This window comes from Crotalus tigris, unplaced genomic scaffold (genome assembly GCF_016545835.1).
Source record: "Crotalus tigris isolate CLP2741 ecotype Arizona unplaced genomic scaffold, ASM1654583v1 scf7180000024458.850180, whole genome shotgun sequence".
Taxonomy (NCBI): domain Eukaryota; kingdom Metazoa; phylum Chordata; class Lepidosauria; order Squamata; family Viperidae; genus Crotalus; species Crotalus tigris.
Genome location: NW_024100628.1, coordinates 20196 through 35028, shown reverse-complemented (window position 1 = coordinate 35028; position 14833 = coordinate 20196).

The window sequence follows — 14833 nt, the reverse complement described above, 5'->3', positions numbered from 1 at the left end:
AAGACTTCTGGACTTCAGTTCCCAGAATTCTCCAGCCAGTGTGGATGACTGGGGAATTTTGGGAGTTGAAGTCGAGAAGACTTAAAGTTGCCAAGGTTGGACATCCCTTCCTAAGGTGACATTAATCAGCTTCAATCGGTCATTTAGCCATAATGAATGTGTAGAAGTTACTTTTCCTGAGCAAAACAAAGCACTAAGGTTGTTTTTTAAAATAAGATAAGGCAAGGCAAGGCAAGGCAAGGCAAGGCAAGGCAAGGCAAGGCAAGGCAAGGCAAGGCAAGGCAAGGCACAATGGCACAATGGCACACATTAAAAATGAAATTTAGTTGCTTGCTTTCAAAGTGTACACATTTAAACATACTACATACAAAATACGTATAGACCTCCACCTTTACATATAAGTAACATACAAATATTAATCACTGTCCATCTTGAATACATAATGGAAGGTGGAAGCTTGACAGTTCATAAGGTTAATACTGTATGGAACAAAACTGTGACTGAATCTGGATGTTCTGCTTCGGCTACCATGGAGCCTCCTTCCAGAAGGCAACGAGGAAAACAGGTTGTGAAGAGGATGTGTAGTGTCCCAGACTGCTTCTTGGAAGTGGGTGCTGCAGACTTTCAAAGAGGTGTCTTCAGGGGTGCTTCCTTTGGGCTTTTTCAAAGCAAAGCACCTCTCCAAATTACTGCCCCAATCCCTTCAATACTTTATTTCTAGATTACAGAAAGCAGCTTTGTAGCAAATCAATGCATTGGTTATATAGCCCAATATTATCTTTTCAGACTGACAACAATTCACCAAACACTGTCACATTTTCTGAGGAGCTGATAATAGGGGGGAAAAACACACATCAGATATGCACTGATATAAACGGAATGATTTTTTTTTCTATTCAGGGAAAGTATCAGAAGATATGCGTTCCTTCCTAATCAGCACCAGACCTGCTGGTAGGAAAAGCACTTTCTTACTTTCAAGCATTTACTCTAGTCTTTGCTAATGAAGTAATTAGAGCTATTATACTTGAAGAAAATGAGGATTGCCTGCATTTTTTTTTCTACTACTGCTCTCTCCCTGCCACCCCCAGTTTCTGTGCAAACTCAGTGAAGTGGTAAATTTTGCCACATTTGCTGCATGTGCAAAATATTTCACCAGCTCTGTAATGTAATGTATTTTCTGAGTTGCTACTACCCTTGCTAAATGTAAGTTACAAGAATAATGTGGCAACTGGTGAAGAATATTAATTTGGTGAATTTAAGAATTGTCGCTGATAATTTCAAAGTAGCAGAGTAGCAGCATTGCAAGAAATGACCCTTTCAGGGTTGCCCTCCAGGTACAGCAAAAAACCTGAGAAATAAAAGATATACTTAAGGATGTTTCCAAGAATAGAGATTTCTGTTTTTATTTATAATGTGCTGGTGGAAGAGCATTTTCTCCACCATTGCACTGAAATTGGCTTTTCCTTGTTTTCCTTTTTTTCTTTTTTGGCCTCATTTCTTTTGTCTAGCAATGTATGTTTGTCTGTAGAATTTAGAATGGTGGAAATGGCATAGAAAAAAAATAGGGCTGATATGATAGTGAAAATCACTTTTATAGATGACATTTATTTATTTAGAATATGACGCTGTTATATTAGCCAGGAGACCAGTGTGAGCACAAAGTAGTTGTTTGGCTGCTGCTGATTGCTAATCTGTTCAGTTCTTGCCTGTGTGCTATTCAGAGTGCACCACAGAGGGCGGACTAGCTTCACACTCAGAAAGGTTCAACAGCATTCTGCAGTGACATCTGTAGCTTCTCCTTCCACTGATGTCACTTCATGCTTTGGCGTTGCATTGGGAAAGGTCCAGCACTGGTTGGATTTACTCTACCACATGAAACCCCATTATTTTCTCACCAAAATGATACCTGTTTATCTACTTGCATGTAACATACTTCAGACTTCTAACTTGGTAGAAGCTGAGGCAAGTGATGGGAGCTCACTCTGTCATGTGATGCTAGGGCTCAAACTCCTGGAGTACAGACCTTTCCCAGTATCATTAAGTCACTGAACCACTGTGGCTCTCTCTAAAAAAAAAGATAAAAGGAGTCCCTGTGGATTTTATTCCACCAGTCATTGCTGACTATAGGGGCGGTGCTTATCTCTGTTTCAAGGCCATTGAGCCAGCACTGACCAAAGACATTTCCACGGTCATGTGGCCAGCCTGACATCATGGAGTGCTGTTACCTTCCACCATAATGGTACCCATTTATCTACTTGCATTTGCATGCTTTTGAACTGCTAGGTTGGCAGCAGTTGGAGTAAGGATGGGAGCTCACCCTGTTCTTTATTACCTTACTCATTTGCAGCATTATATAGGTCAAGGGGGGGAAAATATAGCTTTCTTAGAGTAGTGTTTTCCAAACCTGGCAACTTTAAGATGTATGGATTTCAACTCCAGAATTCCCCAGCCAAAATACTGACTGGAGAATTCTGGGACTTGAAGTCCACACATCTTAAAGTTGCCAAATTTGAAAAATGCTGTTTTAGAGTAGCTGGCTGGGCAGATATGAAAGACTTGGGGAGGCTGGAAGAATAATGGAAGAAATGTTAGACAACCAAGAAGTAAGTCTGAAATAACTCAACCCAGGAAGAAAGAATTTCAAATGTTCCAAGAAACTCTGCCTTAATGGAACACATTAATAAATAAGAGTTGGAAAGTCCTCTTACAATTGCCATGATTCTGTTTTTTCCCTAATACCGGTACCAGCAGGAAAAACATCTTACTGAATTTTGTATAATTCTTCTTTCTCAATCTTGCCCAGCTGAGTGGGGCTTGACAGGGGAGCTATCTTGTAACAATGGGTAGAGCAAGAAGTAAGGAATGGGCAGACACTGAACAAAACTAGGTTGAATAGATTGAACTTAATTATAAGTGATTTAATTAATTAATGTAATTAGAGTTAATATGCTTACAGTCCAATTTTGGGTCACATTAAAAATTACAGTTTGACAGCAAGTTTTTGAAAGGATTTGCTAAGGGAGGAAAATAATATTGCTTTCAAGTGGAAGGCTCATCTACACCTCTTCTCTCTCTCTTTCCCTAATGAATTGTTTTTGCTGGACAAGGAAATGATAAAAGAATGGGAGAACAGCCTAAGGAAGTTACAAGCAGATAATAATAACATGATTAATTGAAAATGATATGAATACCAATAAAAGAGAATATATGTAGCTCGGATTTGAACTGTGGAGTCCTTGGTGCTCTCTGAGCTTGGTTGTTTTCCTGGAGACATTTGATAATAGCTCCATTAACACTGGGAGGTCAAGCTACTGTGTAAACAGAGAGCAAGCCCCACTCCTTTCCAGCACTGAAGATGTTACCTACACATATATGAAACATCAGCAAGAAAATAACAAAGCTCAGAGAACACAAATGACTTCACAAAAAAAGAATGTTAAAAAACCCAAATTTATATAAATGTATACATTTATATTTATATAAATTTGCCCTATGGAACTTTGCAAGCTCAGGCTTAGGACTAGAATCCCTCACTCCCACCCCCTAACAACCCTGGCTGGTATCGATCCTGGGGAAGGAGAACTACCTCAGTATGTTCCCCCACTTCCCACCCACTAAGTTGGTGAAAAGATCCAGAAGGATGTGAACAATTCATTGGTATTAAAAACCACTGAAAGATCGAGGGAAACCAGGATCGATTTATCATTCTTATCCTGGTCCTGCCAGAGATCATCAATGTTATTTTAATGCCATGTCCAAAGCTGAAACTTGACTACAAGGATCCAGAAAATCTACTTCCTCTAGTGCCTTTTAAAACTGTAACCCAACTAACATATCTAAAAAAACAAACACTGGAGATAGGGTAAAAATTGTTCGGCTCTATGGGATTTAGTGATGGCATATTGAGGAGGGGATGGACTACTCTCACAATAAGAGTTTATGGAACCATCTTTTTCTTCAACTATATATTCATCATTAACAAGATTCAGCTATTTATTGCCTTCATGGGTTCTACTTAGAAAGCCAGACAAAAAACCTGTCCCCTTCCAACAGAAACAAGTTTTTCCCAGATAGCCAACCCATATTATGCTCTAATCACCTGTCTTGAACTTGCACACTGGAGTCTCCCTCAGAGTAGATCCCACAAAATTCATGCCTTGAACAGACTTCATCTCTGGCCTCAAGAGGGACCAAGTCATTGTGCACAGCCTACTGGCCAACGATCTGTGTACACAATAAGGATGGAAAAATAATTATGCTTTTCTACCCTTATTGTCACAAAATAATATTTAATAAAAACTTATTATGTGCTTGGTTAGGTTTGCTGTTTATCTCTTTTCATGAGGCCCAACAATACTTTTTCCAGCAGTGCTCTGGGCAGACCTTCAGCCACTTCATGTCTGAGAAAATGATATCCCACCCGGTCCTAGTCCAGCACTGGTTCTCTTATGTTACCGTGTATTTGTTGAATTTCTCCTTGTTAGTGATATGAACTGGATTAGAGATTGCCACTGTATTCTATAGATCAATATAATCAAACACAAAGGAAGAGATTTGGCAACTAGCTTGGAGTCATTATCTTCTATAAAGAACTGTAAGCTTTTGCTCTTTCTTTCAGCCAAGGAAATTATACAAGGGATCTAATCTGTGGATACAATGTTGCCATCGAAAATGCACATCAGCATACCTTAACAAAAATAAAATAAATCTTGAAACTTTAATATTCCCTGCTCTTGCCCCTAAATAGGCCCCTTTGGAAAACTGTTTTATTGTTTCTCATTAAATTAGAATTGTGCTGAGATGCCAGTCTCTGCCATTTCATATTATTATTATTAATGCAGGAAAAAATGGCTACATATTCAGCATTTCCCCAGTTAAAGCTAAAACAAAAGAAAAATCCAATTTGTGGTGTTTATCTTTGGGTTTATTTTCCTTTTCATCACTCAAGGTGATTTTATTCTTAAATTAAGTTTCTTGCTTTTTCCTATTTCAAATCTGTATTTAAAAATAGCAATATCTTCTACTGTCAATTAATTTTTTTTATTAATTTATTGTCTTTTTATTACTTTTTAAATAAGCAACTGCTTGCTAACAAAAGATTCTTAGAACTATGCATATATAAATTTGCTCATTTCCCCCCTTTTACCTTTGAAACAAAATTGTTTTTGGGTACCTATGATGAACTAGTTTTGTTTTTCTGACAACCATTATTCTTTCCAGAATATTTCACCAAGAAAGTCATGTTGAAAATAAAGGGAGGAAAGGAGAGGAGGAAATAAAGGGAGGAAAGGAGAGGAGAGGAGAGGAGAGGAGAAGAGAAGAGAAGAGAAGAGAAGAGGAAGAAGGAAGATTTCTTATGCTCCCTGCCAGATTTCCACAATGAAAGTCAATGGGGAAGACGGCAGAAATTGGAACTTGCTCCTGCTCTCACTGCTTTTCTTCCCACCTTTGGTCATTATTTTTCTCTGTTTAGGCAAGGAAATAGCTCTGAAATTATGACCCAATAGAGCACAGGTTGTCTGGATATATACAAAAGTGGCAAAATATCAATAGTAAAACATGTTTACCCAATTATCGTAACTCCTGATAAAATCTCATTTAATTTCATAATTGGTCAATAATTTCAATATTTCAATATAATAGATTAAGAGTCAAACTTCTTTGTGAACAGCCTAGGTCAGTGGTGGCGAACCTATGGCATGCATGCCAGAAGCGGTACTCGAACCCCTTTTTGTGGGCACCTGCGCTGTCGCCCCAGCCCCCTCCCCCCGGCCCCTTCCTGCTGGTGAGGAAAGTTGCCCCTGGGCACGGCCTGCATGGAGCAGCGCAGCCAAGCACATGGCAGCCGGGCAACAGGGACAAGACTCCACCCTTGCGCCCTGTTGTGTGCAGATGATGCTACGGGGTGCGGGTGGAGGGCATGGCCACCATGACGGCGCTGCAGGGCCACCTGGGCAATCTGCTGCAGCAGGCCATGGAGGTGGTGGGTGGCCCTGTGGGCGGGAGCAGGGGCAGTGAGTTTTGGGTACTCGGTCTCTAAAAGGTTCGCCATCACTGGCCTAGGTCTAATTGATTTCTGTGGGTCTTCTGTAAACACATCTAAGTTTATATCCAGTCCCAATGAAGAATGCAGGTAAATACATAGAAATTGCTTTTATAGGAAGTGAGCAGACTAACCAATCAATCAATCATAATACTAAGGCACCACTATAAAAAATTAAGAGATTAAAAAAGAACAATGTTATATATTATTAAGCCATCAGTTATAGATGCAACCACATTTTCACAGTTTAGGCAAGATTTAACCTTTTTTTTTGGTTTATTTGTTTATTTTACAGTTTTAATTTCATTGTTTTTTTCTCTTGGGTTTAGAATGCCCAGAGTTTGGTTTAAGGAGGGTAGTCATAAAAATGTTTTAAACAAGCAAATAATCTAGGCCAGTGGTTCTCAACCTTTTTAATGTTGCGACCCCCAACCGGTCGTAAGTCGAGGACTACTCAACCGGTCGTAAATTGAGGACTACTCAACTGGTGCAGCACCGTTTGCAGAATGGGACTTTTGGTGGGCTCAGCAGGGCAGAGACAGCGTGGACAATTCCTATTGGCTTTTGAAAGCCAATAGAATTAGACTCTATTCAAGAGAGTCTATTCTATTGGCTTTCAAAAGCCAATAGAATAAAAGGGAGTAGCACAGCTAAGGAAAAGGGGGAAAAAATGGCGGACTGCATTGTTTGGCGATCCCCGTGAAATGGTCGTTCGACCCCAAATGGGGTCCCGACCCACAGGTTGAGAACCACTGATCTAGGCCAAAACATAGTAGAATATTTGAATGTAAGATTCAGTTCCAGCTTCTTACCACCTTCTGTAGCAAGTAATAGGAAATAACTCTGCAAAATATATTGAAGAGATGCTGTTAGTCTGAGTCCAAAATAGCTTTAGCACTTTATAGCGCTTAGACTTATATACCACTTTACAGCCACTTATATACCACTTTACAGCCCTCTCTAAGCGGTTTATAGAGTCAGCACATTTTCCCCAACAATCTGGGTCCTCCTTTTACCGACCTCAGAAGGATGGAAGGCTGAGTTAACCTTGAGCTGGTCAAGATCAAACTGCTGACAGTCAGCAAAATTGGCCTGCAGTACTGCAATCTAACCACTGCACCACCACAGCTCTCCATCAAAACCTTCAAAAATAATTTTCTTCCATTGTGAAAAGGCTGTCCTTGAGATGGGAAAAAATAATTGTTATGGTGATGAAGAAATAAAATCTGTGTCATTTCTATTTTATTGCTGCAAAAATATTCAGTCTCCTACTTCTAAGTAACATTGTATGTACCCAAAAAGAGGGAAAGAAAAAAAAAAGAAAAAGGAAAGAAACTGTATTTTTAAAAACAACAACAGCAAGAAGAGTATTTTTCCCCAGCTGATTTTAACAACTTTTTGTAAAGCATTATTGTCTTTGCCCAAATGTCTGTGAAAGTTTTATGATTGGAAAATATTTCCCCTTATTATGCTCCACTGCATAATTTGTATTAAATTATGTTTTTAATCAGCATTCCCTTTTCGTATTGGAAGGAAAAAATAACGTTAAAAATATATGATGGATTATAATACTTTTAATTTACAAGAAAACTAAAAATAAAAATCATTTTATTGCTTGGCTTCTCTCTAGCAAGGTTTTTGAAAACCAATGGCTAGAAAATATTGTTGGTGCTCACATCACACTTCATCTAATTATACTTAAGCATATCCAAAGGATTGCTTGGGCTCATGGAGAGAGATAATCAAATCACAGCCATTCAGAATAAAATAGACACTCAACAGGGGGTTGCTGAAATAGCAATTTAAATGAAACAGTTTAGCAATGAGTGATGAAAGTTCTTGGATGGCCAACACAGGTTCAAGTATCTGAATATTCAAAGATTTCTTCTAAAGCACTATACCAATGTTTCTAGCCAGTAAATGTGGTTGCTTGAGTAGGTCTTTGAATGCTCACATTCTTTTATTGGAAAGAAAAAAAAAGCAACAGAGGCCTCGAGGTGGAATCTGATTAAAGACCTATTGTGATTCAATTGTTGAAAGAAAAATCTTCATCAGGGTCCAATCCAAGCCAGGAATAAACATAATGGAAAGAAGGTTCTATTTATTTAGTTGCCAGAAACTTCAGTGACACAGCATGTTTCTGACAAAATGGAGCTGGGAATGGGTGGGTTTTTATAGCTTTTTTTGGGGGGGGGGATTGTGTTTGGAGTTGTTCCTGTTTGAGGTTGTTCCTGTTCCTGTGTCATGTACTTTAACCTGAGCTTTTGGTATTCTAATGGTGGTGGTTTAATCCTATTATGTCCTAAAGGTCATGTTCTGTCCTTGGGAGTCTTTGTTTTTCTAATCCCATCAGTTCAAACCTTCTCTGGGGCTGTAGCTGAAAGCATTTTGCTTATGAATAGGTGGCCCAGTCTTTCTGAATAGGATTATCAAATCTGCATTTCTACAGAGCTGGCCTTCTCAGTTTCTGCCTGGAGAAATTTGGGAAAAAATGCCTTTTAAGATTTTTCCCTCCATTATTTTTTTGGAGAAATATAATATTCTGCCCTTTTAATATCCCCCAAAATATTTCCTTCTCAAGGAGGGGAGTGCTGACTTCCTACACTATGAAATCACAGAAAACCCTAGGAAGTTTAGGAAACAGTCCAAAAGTGAGTTTTATGTAACCTTCCCTGCCGTGACTCCTGTGCCCTGGAACATGTGGCTTCCAGAGGTGAGATCTGACTCCATCCTTTTGGCCTTCTGGAAAAGGAAAACTTGGCTGGAAAACTTGGTTCGCTAGGTGGCTTGAGGCCCCAAAAGGGGTGGTCTACACTGGAGGTGGTTGGTGGAATAATAGAGAAGATCTCATCTTTGTACAGCTCGTGGTCTTGGTTTTAACCTTCTGTTTAATTGTTGTGAATTTTAGCACTTTTAATACTTTTTAATTTATGCTTTTACACTATTATAAACTGCCTAGAGTCACTCTGCATGGTGTGATGAGTGGCATATAAATGAAATAAGCAAACAAATATAGAAACCTTGGAGCTGTATATAGGCTCCTTTTAGACATAGGTTCCAAAATTCACTTTAGAATTTATATCCACTTCTGATATATCCACTTCCCTTTGTGGTCATAAAAACCACCACTTTCTTTCTCCTTTGTGTTGGTGCTATATTTGGTTCAGATGGCAATAATGGGAAGTGCCAGAAAAATCCTGAACATTTCTTTCCCATTTCTTTTTAAGGGTAAAAAAAAAGAAGTGGGAAAGCATGTCAATCATGGAACTAGTATATCTATTTCCCTTCCCTTTGAATCTAATATTGCAGATAAAACTAAGGATCAGAATAGAGCTGGAAGGGACATCTTCTAGTCCAGCCCCCTGCTCAAGCAGGAGATCCTATACCATTTCAGATAGGTGGTTGTCCAGTCTTTTAAAAAAACCCTTCAGTGATGAAGTTCTGATGGCAAGCTGTTCCAGTAGTTAATTATTCTCATTGTTAGGAAATTTTTCCTTAATTCCTGATTGCTTCTCTCTTTGATTAGTTTTCATCCATTGTTTCTTGTCCTGCCCTCTGGTGCTTTGTGGCAGTCCCTCAAATACTGGAATACTGCTATCATATCATGAATACTGCTAATCCTTCTTTTCTCTAGACTAGCCATACCCAAATCCTGCAACCATTCTTCATATGTTTTAGTCTCCAGGTCTTTAGTCATCTTAGTTGCTCTTCCCTGCATTTTTTTCCAAATTCTCAACATTTTTAAAAGAGTTTTAAAAACATCTGTTTTTTTAAAAAAGAAACTAGAAAAAGAAGACTGAAAACACATTTTCCATCCATACATTTCAAGCTGTTCCTGTAAGTCCAGCACCTTTCATGGATTCTCCTTAGATGAGTTGCCAAGCAATGTCCTGAAGAAGATTCAGAATCCTATGAGTCCTGCAACGTATACACATTTTCTGAAAGAAAAAAAAAAAGAGTTGCATTTAACTGGAACAAGTTTTATATTCCTGTCCTGGGCGAGGTGTGGGAAAGTGATATATAGGCTGTGTACCCTCTTTCTGGATCAATATGATATATGAATAGCCATTTCCAGTTTCCATTCTTCCTTCATTATTATGGCATCTTACCAAGACATAAGCTCAATCTTATGCTGGCCATAAGTTCAATATTATTTTGGTCTCTTACTTGAGACATAAGTTCAATCTTCTACTGGTTATTTATACCAATAAATAGCAAATCCATTTATCAATATAAAACCTGAACTTCATACCAGTGCTTCATGACATATCGTTTTTTCCCATTAGATATACAAATATATATGTGGTTTCATGAAATAGCCCCTTTTTCTACATATACCTGGTATAGTCTATTTTTAGGTAAAAATAAATTTGTTTGCAACTATTAGGGTTATATATATTTCAAGGTTTTGGGAGGCTTTGTTGAAGTCCAGCATTTCTTCGCTGTTCTTACCAGTCTGGAAAAAAGGTGCTGGTGCTTTAAAAGATCCAATAATTTTAGTGAGTGGATTCCTTATAGTAAAAGCATTATTACTATTTTTGCTTTTCAGGTTTTTCCTGAAAAGCCTGAAAAAGATGAAAGTGTTCTAATGAGTAGCAGGAAGATTTAGACAAGAAAAGCCAAATCAATAAGGTATAGTATAGGTGATACCTTGCTCAATAGTAATAACTGTGAGAGGGATCTTGGAGTCCTAGTGAACAATCACTTAAATATGAGCCAGCCGTGTGCTGCAGCTGCCAAAAAATCCAACACAGTGCTGGGCTGCATTAACAGAGGGATAGAATCCAAATCACATGAAGTGTTAATACCACACTACAATGCCTTGGTAAGGCTACACTTGGAATACTGCATTCAGTTTTGGTCACCATGATGTAAAAAAGATGTTGAGACTCTAAAAGACTACAGAGAAGAGCAACAAAGATGATTAGGGGACTGAAGGCTAAAACATATAAGGAACGGTTACTGGAATTGGGTATGGCTCGTTTAATGAAGAGAAGGATGAGGGGGTGATATGATAGCAGTGTTCCAATATCTCAGAGGTTGCCACAAAGAAGAGGGAGTCAAGCTATTCTCCAAAGCACCTGAAGGCAATACAAGAAGCAATGGATGGAAACTAATCAAGAATAGAAGCAACCTAGAACTAAGGAGAAATTTCCTGACAGTTAGAACAATTAATCAGTGGAACAACCTGCCTCCAGAAGCTGTGAATGCTCCAACACTGGAAGTTTTTAAGAAAAGACTGGACAGACATTTGTCCGAAACGGTATAGGGTTTCCTGCTTGAGCAGGGGTTGGACTAGATGACCTCCAAGGTACCTTCCAACTTTATTATTATTATTATTATTATTATTATTATTGATCATTGCACAGTCAGCCAGATGTTGAGACTGGATTTGGCATTTTTGTCTACCTATCGAGTCCTTACCAAGGACCTGGGATAGGCAGATGTGGCTGTTTGATGGTATTACAGATACTGTATCATTGCAGGATGGAAGCAGTTCCTAGTAAGGCCGCCTTTTGCAATTGACTAATGGTGAATTTGTCAATGCCAATGGTGTTCAAGTGGTGCTCCAGTTGTTTTGGGATTGCACCCAAGGCCCCTATTACTATTGGTACTACCCTTACTTGCTTTTGCCTCTGTCTTTTTATTTCTATTTGTAGGTCTTTGTATTTCTTTCTTGTCTATTCTGCTGTCTCCAGGCACTGCCACGTCCACTATACAGACTGTTTTTGCCTTTCTCATCGACAATTGTTAAGTCTGGGGTGTTATGTTGCAGATGCTTGTCTGTTTGAATTCTGATGTTCCGGAGCAGTTTAATTTTATCATTTTCTATGACTTTCTCTATTTTATGATCCCACCAGTTCTTGCTTACAGGCAAATGATATTATTATTATTATTATTATTATTATTATTATTATTATTATTACTACTATTATTATTATTATCGATCATCGCACAGTCAGCCAGATGTTCAGACTGGATTTGGCATTTTGTCTACCTATCGAGTCCTTACCCAGGACCTGGGATAGGCAGATGTGGATGTTTGATGGTATTACAGATATCATTGCAGGATGGAAGCAGTTCCTAGTAAGGCCGCCTTTTGCAATTGACTAATAGCGAATTTGTCAATGCCAATGGTGTTCAAGTGGTGCTCCAGTTGTTTTGGGATTGCACCCAAGGAGCCTATTACTATTGGTACTACCCTTGCTTGCTTTTGCCACAGTCTTTCTATTTCTATTTGTAGGTCTTTGTATTTTGTTATCTTCTCCAGTTCTTTCTCTTCTATTCTGCTATCTCCAGGCACTGCCACGTCCACTATCCAGACTTTTTTGTCTTTCTTATCGACAATTGTTAAGTCTGGGGTGTTATGTTGCAGGTGCTTGTCTGTTTGAATTCTGAAGTCCCAGAGCAGTTTAATTTTATCATTTTCTATGACTTTCTCTATTTTATGATCCCACCAGTTTTTGCTTACAGGCAAATGATATTTTTTGCAGATCTTCCAATGCACCATTGTTGCTACTTTGTCATGCCGCTGCTTGTAATCAGTCTGTGCAATCTTCTTGCAACAGCTTACCAAGTGGTCCACTGTTTCTTCAGCTTCTTTGCAGAGGCGGCACTTACTGTCTGTTGCTGTCTTCTCAATTTTGACTTTGTATCCATTTGTCCTTAAGGCTTGGTGTTGTGCAGCCAGAATAATAATAATAATAATAATAATAATAATAATAATAATGCTATTAGTCAATTGCAAAAGGCAGCCTTATTAGGAACTGCTTCCATCCTGCGACGATATCTGTAATACCATCAAACATCCACATCTGCCTATCCCAGGTCCTGGGTAAGGACTCGATAGGTAGACAAAATGCCAAATCCAGTCTGAACATCTGGCTGACTGTGTGATGATCGATAATAATATAATTTCTCTGAGATCTACTTAATTTTTAAAATCTGCACAGCCCTAGTAGCTATATACTGAGACATGCTTCTGTACCACCAAGAGGGACTGTTGTGCTATTATTTAGCATATATATGATATATCCCACATTATCTATCTATCTATCTATCTATCTATCTATCTATCTATCTATCTATCTATCTATCTATCCATCCATCCATCCATCCATCCATCCATCCATCCATCCATCATCTGTTTATCTATGTATCTTTTTTCTATTGTTACTTGATTCCATTACAAGTTTGGGAAGTGTACAGTATTGAAATAACTGAAAACATTATGAATGAAGGTAAATATACGTGTCCCACAATAATGTTGCTGGATCCAAACTGGGTCAGTCACCTGAGCTTTTGGACTCATACTGGAGTCCATCCTCAGGGAACTTCTCTCTACCAGAACATTGAGTCTGCCCAAATTCATGTTCGTTGCATCAACAATATTATCTAACTATTATAGCTAGCAGAAAAGAATGATTGCACATATTCCGCAGAGGGGCCTTCTATATTTCTTAGCCCAGGACCTGGGGGAAGAGCCAGGCTTTGGAAACTTGCTTAAACAAGGTCATGGCAGGGACTATTTGAATCTGGGGATGGTTTTCCAGAAGGCAGGTGCTTTGGCAGAGAAGGCTTGCCTCCTGGATTCCATCAGGTAATAGTGTTTAATCAATGAGACACAAAGCATGCAAGCTCTGTCCAATTGTATAGGATGGGCAGTGACAGCATATCTAAACATCTATGACAATAACTTTGGATGACAGGAGGAAGAGCCACAGCCTAGACAACCATCATGCAACATTGGCTTTAGGAGAACCATACCAAGATATCCTCATTTATTATATGTCGGGGGAATATATTCAAACTTTAATAGGACTGTATTAACTAGCAATGAGGCATTTTATTTTGCTGGTTAACCGTTAATAGGGCTGGCCTTTTGGCTGTAATATAGATGAAGTGGTTGCTAAACAAATGGCTGTAAGTCAAGGACATTGTACCATCATTTGTTTGGATACATTCGTCTTTATAAATAACACTTTTAAAATTAATTTTATTATATGTGTTCTTATTTATCATTAGATCATGCTTAGTGCATTTTTATATATGTGTGTATGTAAGTAGCCTACAATTGGATATTTTACTGTTTCTGGCCATATGGATGTAATAAACTGATTTGATTTGATACCAAGATCACTGACATAACCATATATATGCTGAGGTTGCATTTTTTTTATGAAAACAAGCAGCTTTATCTTTTATGTTTTATAAGCAATTATTTTGGGATGTTGATGAAAGACTTCTGGTTTTATGTCATTACCTGCACCCACTTACTGTCTGAAATGAATGTGTCTTATCTAACAGAAGTTTGGAGAGTACTAAGATCTACCAGATCTATGGTATCCTAAGACCTGAGGATGGCTTGTGATGCAGAGAAGAATCCAGCAATGTAAAGGCCAAGGAAGGGTGCATTGATAGAACAGGATTACTTAAATCTTGCTTAAAAAACAATTTAGAAACTGGTTGGGCCCAAGGGAAATGGTTTTCTTTCTTTATAAAGAAATATCAGTACCAACTTGTGAGGTCTTTGCAATTGAGATTTGCTACTCAGGAATCCTGTGAATGGAGTAAAACTTCTGAATCTTAAAGTCAGCTCTTGAAGCTAGCAAATGTACTAGTGGGCTTGAATCTGGCTTTAAAAGCATTTAAGACTATCTCTGAGACTACATGCTTAGTTCCTGATAAAGCAGCTTCTTAGTTGTAAATATTTATCTAAACCAAACATATTTGACAACATCCAAATGGAATATTGAAAACAATAAAACCCAATGCAGTCTACTATTTTAA